This window comes from Bison bison, unplaced genomic scaffold (genome assembly GCF_000754665.1).
Source record: "Bison bison bison isolate TAMUID 2011002044 unplaced genomic scaffold, Bison_UMD1.0 scf7180017861057, whole genome shotgun sequence".
NCBI lineage: Eukaryota > Metazoa > Chordata > Mammalia > Artiodactyla > Bovidae > Bison > Bison bison.
In genome coordinates this window covers 63095-70225 of record NW_011491629.1, presented here as the reverse complement: position 1 = coordinate 70225, position 7131 = coordinate 63095, and the positions used below count along the sequence as shown (strand labels likewise).

The 7131-nt window shown below is 49.2% G+C and overlaps 1 long non-coding RNA gene across 2 annotated transcripts; it reads right to left on the bottom strand.

Moving 5' to 3' along the window:
• Positions 1–6856, bottom strand: LOC104983032. 2 transcript variants are annotated; one of them, XR_824585.1, is made up of 4 exons: positions 6547–6856; positions 2880–2930; positions 1958–2064; positions 1–472 (listed from the first exon to the last, which is right to left on the bottom strand). It is a non-coding gene; the product is annotated as an uncharacterized LOC104983032 (long non-coding RNA). The 2 variants fall into 2 exon arrangements; XR_824586.1 differs by lacking the exon at positions 6547–6856 and adding an exon at positions 6010–6538.
• Between the last annotated feature and the right edge of the window lie 275 nt (positions 6857–7131).

The following is a 7131-nucleotide window of genomic DNA, read 5'->3' as shown; positions in this document are numbered from 1 at the left end:
CGGCCGCTGTGGCGGAAGCTCTGGCCACACTCACTGCAGATGTAGAGCGTCTGGCCCGCGTGAGCGCGTCTATGTGCACGGAGGTCAGAGGCCTCTGCGCATCGCTCGCCACACTCTAGGCAGCGGAAGCTGCTGTCACGACTGTGGACGCGCTCATGCCGCAGCAGCACTGAACTGTAGCGGAAGCTCTTGCCACACTCACTGCACCCATAAGGTCTGCCCGCTGCCACCTCTGAGGCAGCGAACATGGTGAGGGCCAGGTCGGGAGCCCTCAGCGTGCAGAGTGCCACTCACACTCTGGAGTCCACCTTCATCTGAGTTATTTTTAAGGCATAGAAAGGGAGCAGTAGCAAAGGGAAGGGAGAGAGGCCTGGAAAACTGGTTTGTAGATTCCAGGGTTCCTTCTCTCATGGCAGGTGCTGTGGCTGTTTCAGAGGTGGGCTGCAGCCAGGTTTACCATGTATCATGAGCCCTGCAGAGAGAAGGTAATTGTGAGCTCCAGCAACATCTATGACAGCTACACCTTGGGGAATGGAGGGTCAAGCACAGGCTCCCTGTTTTCTGTAGCTCCCTCAGTTAGGTCATCCCTGAATTCCATTCTCAAGAGAGGAGGCAAAACCATGGGAGTCTGAGAAATATAGGCCAGGGAGGGGTGTGTCCTTGTGCCACTAGGAAGGGCAGGAGGGACTCAGAGGGAAGTTTGCCTCCAGTACAGTGCTCAGAAGAGGAAGAGTGTCCAGCTTGTTTTATAGCTTTGGACCAGGGATCCTGGCCTGGTGATGCACTAGGAAATGACCAAGGAGGGATGGGCAATGAGAAGTCCCCTAGGCCTAAACCAATCAAAGCCTTCTTCCAAAGACTCAGGATTTCCTGAGTAACCAATGTTAACTGAGCCAGGCCTAGACTGCAAGTGGTGAAGCATAACCCCCTCAAGCAGCAGCAGCTAGGGCAACAGGCTCAGGAATGGCTGGGACCTGAGCAAGGGAAGGTATTTGAGAAAACTAAAGTCTTGCTCCTTGGCTTTGGATAGCACCTGATAAGCAGTCACTCCACGCCAGGGCACAGTCTCAAGTTCCCTGGCCTAACTTTGAGAAAGTGAAGCAACTCAGGACCCAGGAAAGGGGTAAAAGAATTTTATCAAAAGTTGATGGTATTATTAAAGAAAGTGAAGTGAAAGTCGCTCAGTCATGTACGACTCTTTGCGACTCCATGGACTGTAGTCCATGGAATTCTCCAGGCCAGAATACTGGAGTGTGTAGCCTTTCCCTTCTCCAGGGGATCTTCCCAACCCAGGGATCAAACCAGGTCTCTCACATTGCAGGCAGATTCTTTACCAGCTGAGCCACAAGGGCAGCCCATTATTGAAGAAGTGCCTTTCAAATTTCTAGGGAGGGCGAGGAAGGAAGAAGGAAAATCCTTTCTAATTCTCAGGGCATCCAAGTTGTTTGCAAACATTCTGGAGACTTTCCTCATTACCCCAGCTCCAAGGATCTGAGAACCTGAAGTAGCAAAGAAGCCCCTTTATGGGGATGAAATCTGCTCTGCTATTCTCTTTATCTCAAATGGTATCCCTGAATCCTTCTGACAAGTTGGCCCAGATGGCTGTCCATGAGCAGGATCAGCATTTGTGCACAGAACTTCCTGTGCCCTCTATCTAAAGCACAAATGGGGCTGGTCTCCTAACCTGGCTGGCCTCACCACTGACTGCCTCAAGACCCACGGCTCTGTCCCCAGTGCAGTTCAGTGGGACATAGGAGACAGGTGTAGTCACTATCAACTACAGCCATGTCACCCAACAGATCAGAGATAGGAAGTAAACAATAGTCATCAGTCATTTTCTTATCAGCAGATGGCAACTCTAAATTTCCAGAGCTGTGGTTAAAACACCCCACAGATGGGGTTCTAATCTTCTGGATGCAAATGGACTCAATTTAAAGAAGGCTTTAAAGCTACAGACCTGCAGGAGTGGGCTCTGAAGCTTCTGCTCCCCTCGGTACTATTAGGCAGGAGTGGCTGATGTAGGATGTTTTCTCTCTGTGCCTCTGGAGCAGGGTGTGCTGTGCCCTGCAGGAGGGATAAAATAAGAGGAACAATGTGATTTTAAACTGAGCAGAGAGGACAAATGCAGGAAGAAAGAAGAAGGGAACATTTCCTGAAAGAGAAGTATTTTTTAAACAGATATTTTCAAGTATAAAAAACTTAACAAGAAGAGTATCACAGATTACTCACTCACCTTCAGCACTTATTTACATTCTAAATTATGTTTCATCTATGACATCCCCCCAGCTTGCCCCAGCCCATACTTGTTTTTGGAGATGGGGTCAGGGAGGGGTGCACTGGAATATTTTAAATCCTGGTCATCTTATTCAAAGAGTTTTAAACAAAATCTGTAATTAGGAGCAAGAGACCTCTGCAGACCTGAGAGCAAACTTTAGAGGGAGTCTCTTGGTTCTTCCAGAAGGAGTTTTCAGCCCAGACACTTGCTTGGGTTGCTGATTCTAACTGGTCAAAATCAAAGGAATGTTTGCTCTCATGTGAATAAAACCTCTCAAGGGTCAGTGGTTGATCCCAAATGCCAAGGAAAGCAGGGCTTATGTCCTAGTGAGTGTTCCCCCTCACCTGAGTGTCTCTGGAGACCCTGGCACCTCTCAGACCAAATTTCTGGGATCGAACCCTCTACCAGGCTACCACTTTCAAGGGTACATGTCCAAGGAAGGTAAGACAAATGCACAAACATAAACACACACACATAAATGACATAAACAAAGATACCATTTTGCCCCATTACAGACATGGAATAAGAGACCCCGGTCTAGGGTGCAGGTTTGGTGCTTGAGTGTCAGGGTATATCCTTCAAGTTTCACTTCTGTTCACCTTACCCCATACTGGAGCTTGCCCTTGAAGGAAAGGGTCTATGCCTGGAAGAAAATCTGGAAAAAAAAAAAAAGTATTACCCTGCCAACAGAACAATTTCCAGACTGTCCTAACCATCATTTTCCTGATTGAATTTTGAAGTGTTATACCACCAAATTTCTTTGACTTTCGGGAAAAAAATAAGTATGAGGGAGGCTTTAAAGAGGGAAGGGGATAATTATGTGTGAATTTACAAAAAATCATAGTTGTTCAATTTTAGTAGCTTTTAAGCATTTAATACTTACAGATTTATTATATGTAACTAATAAAAGACAAGTACTAAGAAGATAAGCTAATGGCAAAACTTAACATCACAATACATTTCTGAGTTTCGTTTACCACAAAACGTATTTGTTTCTTAATAGATATTGCCAGCATTTCATGTCACATCTAATGGTTCACATGAGTGTTGGACTAAATCAGGATTTGGTACATTTACTAACAATCTTCTGTGAGAGATGTGTAGTTCTTTTTCTTCTGAGTTGTACTCTTCAGTCAGAATAAAGATTTTCCTCCCTGGTTATCTTTTCTACCAGGCCAACATTTCTGGGGCATTGTGAAGACTCTTTCAACCAGAGTTGGATGCAGAGGTGGGTTTGAGGGCTGCCTCAGCTGTGCCACAAGTGACATGAGGCAACTGAAACTTGAATATGGTTGGTTCCAAATGAGATGTGCTATAAGGGTCGAGTACGGTCCTAACTTCAAAGACTTAGTATGAAAAAGAATGCAAAATATCTCATGAATAATGTTTAATACTGTATGTTGAAATAAAATTTTAGATGTATTGGGTTAAGTGAAATAATGAAATATATTTTATAATTTATTTCACCTGTTTTTAAGACAAGTGATGATTACAAATGTGGCCAAATGGCTTGGAACACATACAAAGGGAGGCTACCCCACCTCACAATCCCTGGAGGGGACTGCATGGAAAGGTCACTAACTTCCCGGACCCTTAGAACCAGAGAAGATGGCCACTCTTCTCATCTCCTAAGATGAAGGGCTCTGGCCACACGCTCCAGAGGGTCCATCTGCTCTTTGGGAAAGTGAATATCTATAGTGCCATGTAGATCTGTTTGGGACTTGGGGTTGTGACTAGTGCAAAGCTACTCTCCTAGTTGTTACTGCTACTTTCCTAGTTGTTACTAGCATCAATATGGAATGGCTCTCGTATGTTCCTGTGTATGTACCACTTTCCTCCTCCTACCAGTCCTTTGAGGTGGGTACTACTGGGCACGCCTGTGTGACCTAAGGTTCCCCTGCGGTGTGAGCTTTTCTAGAGCCACTCGGGCGGCAAGTGGGTCCAGGGACAGGGAAGGGATGGCAGGCCAGGAGGCTTGTCTGATTCTCCCTGATAGTCTCCAACCCTTCTGGCCCCGGCCAGTTGATGGTAGCAGATCAGGAAGTCCCAGGCGACCTCACAGGCTGCCATGGGACTGGGGCTCACTTGTGCCTTGCATTTGATTCTTTGCAATCCTGGTAATGAGAAAGGAAACTGTTGGCCTTAGAAGAGGTTTGGAGAGTGGTAGCTGCATTTGGGAGAGAAGATTCTTCTGCTGGCCTCTCTCTATATACTTAAACTCCACCCTAGTCCCAGCTCTAAAGTCTGTTCTGTTGCCCCAGGCTTAATGAAAGTGTAGTCTCAAGGACTCTGAGATACCCTTAGAGGCAGACGAAATTTTACATCCATTAAGAGGCAAATGATACACTTTTCACGGCTGGGAGGAGGAGGGGGGAGGAATTGGATGGATGGAAAAGTTTCCCTTGCCCTCTGGAGCCTAATATGGGTCTTTTCCAGTTGTAGGTCTTTCTACCTGAAAGCCCTTTCCCTTCTTCATTCAGTACTCAGCCCCAATAATCCCTCCGCAGAAATCCTACTGAGCACCTCCACTCCTCCAGCCCCCTCCTTGGCTTTACTCTGAATAGTCAGTAAAAGTAACATTAAAGACTGATTCCCAGTCCACTCGGAAAGGTTTCAGTCTCTTTTCTAAGTGAGGATGAGGTATGAAATCCAGAGCAGCAAAGTGGCCACTCCTCACTTCCCTCTTTCCCTTAACAGAAACAAGGTCCAGTATTTTAAAAGACCTTGTCTCTTCCAGCTTCAGATCCAGTCCGTTCAGATCCAGATATGTTTAAAGAACTGGTGAAAACAGAAACGACAGTTCCCTCTTCCCCTCAACTGCCCAAGCCTGATCATGATCCAAGCGGATTCATTTGCAACTTTTTTCCACAAAGATTTTTTCTGTGAAATCTGGGAAGTGTGGAGAAGGTATGTATGTTGACAGGGAGAGAACATAGCAGTACAGTTTATTCTCTATATTCCTTTGACACACGGGCAAGACTACAGCTCAGAAGAGCCAGAGGAGCCCAGAAGCGGGATGAGGGGAAGGACTATAAGGTGGTTCGCATTCTTCCTGGGCCTAGCAAGAAGTTGGGCACACATAAGGCACCTAATGCTTTTTAAAAATGATGTATTAATCTGGAATGCTATTCTTTCAAGCATTAGGTTCCTGGAGGAGAGTGCCTCTCTCTAGTCATCTTATCCTTCATAGCCCTATCCACTGCATACACTGCAAATACTCTGCCTTGGTTTACTAAGTGGGAACTGCAACCTCTGTAGGGGAACTAGAGAGGCAAGTATCCAAGTTCTGGGTCTTCCATGGCTGGCTGTGTGACCTTGGACAGGGAAGTCGTGTGCCTAACACTCCTGCCTGAGAAAACTCAGTAGAGGAAACTATTATAACGTCTCCTATGAAAAGAGGTAGGTGTAAAGTCTGAGAACGGCAGTTGCTGAGTTTTTAGGATTTACTCTTCCCAGGACAGTTTTGAGGAACTCTGAAAAAGGGGTTTGACTCCTACCTGGTAAGCATCCTAAACGTTCTGCAAAACCTTTAAGTCCTTCCCCTCCCCGACTGCTCCCCAACCCCGCAAAGAACCCTACTTAATGGGATTAGAGAAGCGTGGCGCTTTCGCAGACCCTCGACAAACACCGTGGGCTTAGAGTAAGTAGTGACGTTGATTACTCATTTTAAGGCTTGGTGTCTAGTACTTAACGGGAGCTGAAAACAACTATTCGAGGAATGAGGAACGCCGCACCTGAGCAGGTCGCCTTCCCCGGCCCCTCTCCGCAGCGCAGCCAATCCCGGGCGCCTCAGTTAGTTTTCGTCATGAGTTGCTGGTCAGATTCTCCTTGGACGAAATTTCCCATCCCTGGGCCCACCTCAACTCTTTGCCCTAGGAGCCAGCCCACGCGAAGGGCAAGACAGGGCACCAAAAACGTAGTGTAGAGTAGGGGGCGTTTAATATGGTCGGGACCCGGAGGCTGCCGCTGCCCTTTTATTCGGACTCAGCCTGGCGATATTTGCGTCGTGTGGCCGCCAGCAACGAAGGTCACAGCGGTTAGACTGGCGAGGACAGACGGAGGGTAAGGCCTGGGAGGAGCAGGCCGCGCGGCAGTAGCGGACACGGGCCGGCCAATCCCTTGCTCCGCTGGGCCTCTGCGTCACTAGTTGCTACGGAGGCGTTCTTCACGGCGGCAGACGCTGGCCGCCCGAAGCTGAGTGAAAAAGCCGGGCGACAATTGGGGATCGCTGCCCCGCGCCAGCCCTCCCCCCCGCCCCTCGGTCCCCTCACCGGTCGCCGACTGGCTCCTCGGACACCGCGCGGCTCCCACGCAGCTTGGTCGCTGACCCCCGCCTCCCGGACTGCGGGACTGGGGCGGGGAAAGGAGGGAAGGAGCGCGGGGCGGCCTAGTGGGGGGAACTGGGAGGTGCCTCGGGATTGAGGATCACGCTCCAGCCCCGCTCTCCCGGGTTGGCCAGTGGCCTGCCTCACGCCGGTGCGTCACCGGTTGCTGGGAAAACTACGAGACGTAAGACGGCTCCACTAACGGTTCGGCCTTAGCAGCACGGGGCAGAATTCCAGTAAGGGGGCGGGACCAATAGACGGAGCCCCAGGAGACTCCCGGTCCACCTCCCTCCGTGTCAAGGCCCCACCTTCTTCCTGGGCTCAACCAATCCCTGCCTCCTTCTTTGCCTACGTCCCACCGGGGTCTCTTCCCGCCCAATCAAGAGGAAAGGGCTCTGAGCCCCGTGCACAGCCTCAGGGCCTAGTGGCGGAGTCCGGGCGTATACTTTCGTGTTTCTGCGGTTCACAGGGGCAGGCGTGGACGCAGAAAGATATCCCCGCAGGTGCCGCAGCCTGGCTAGGGGTGCCCCG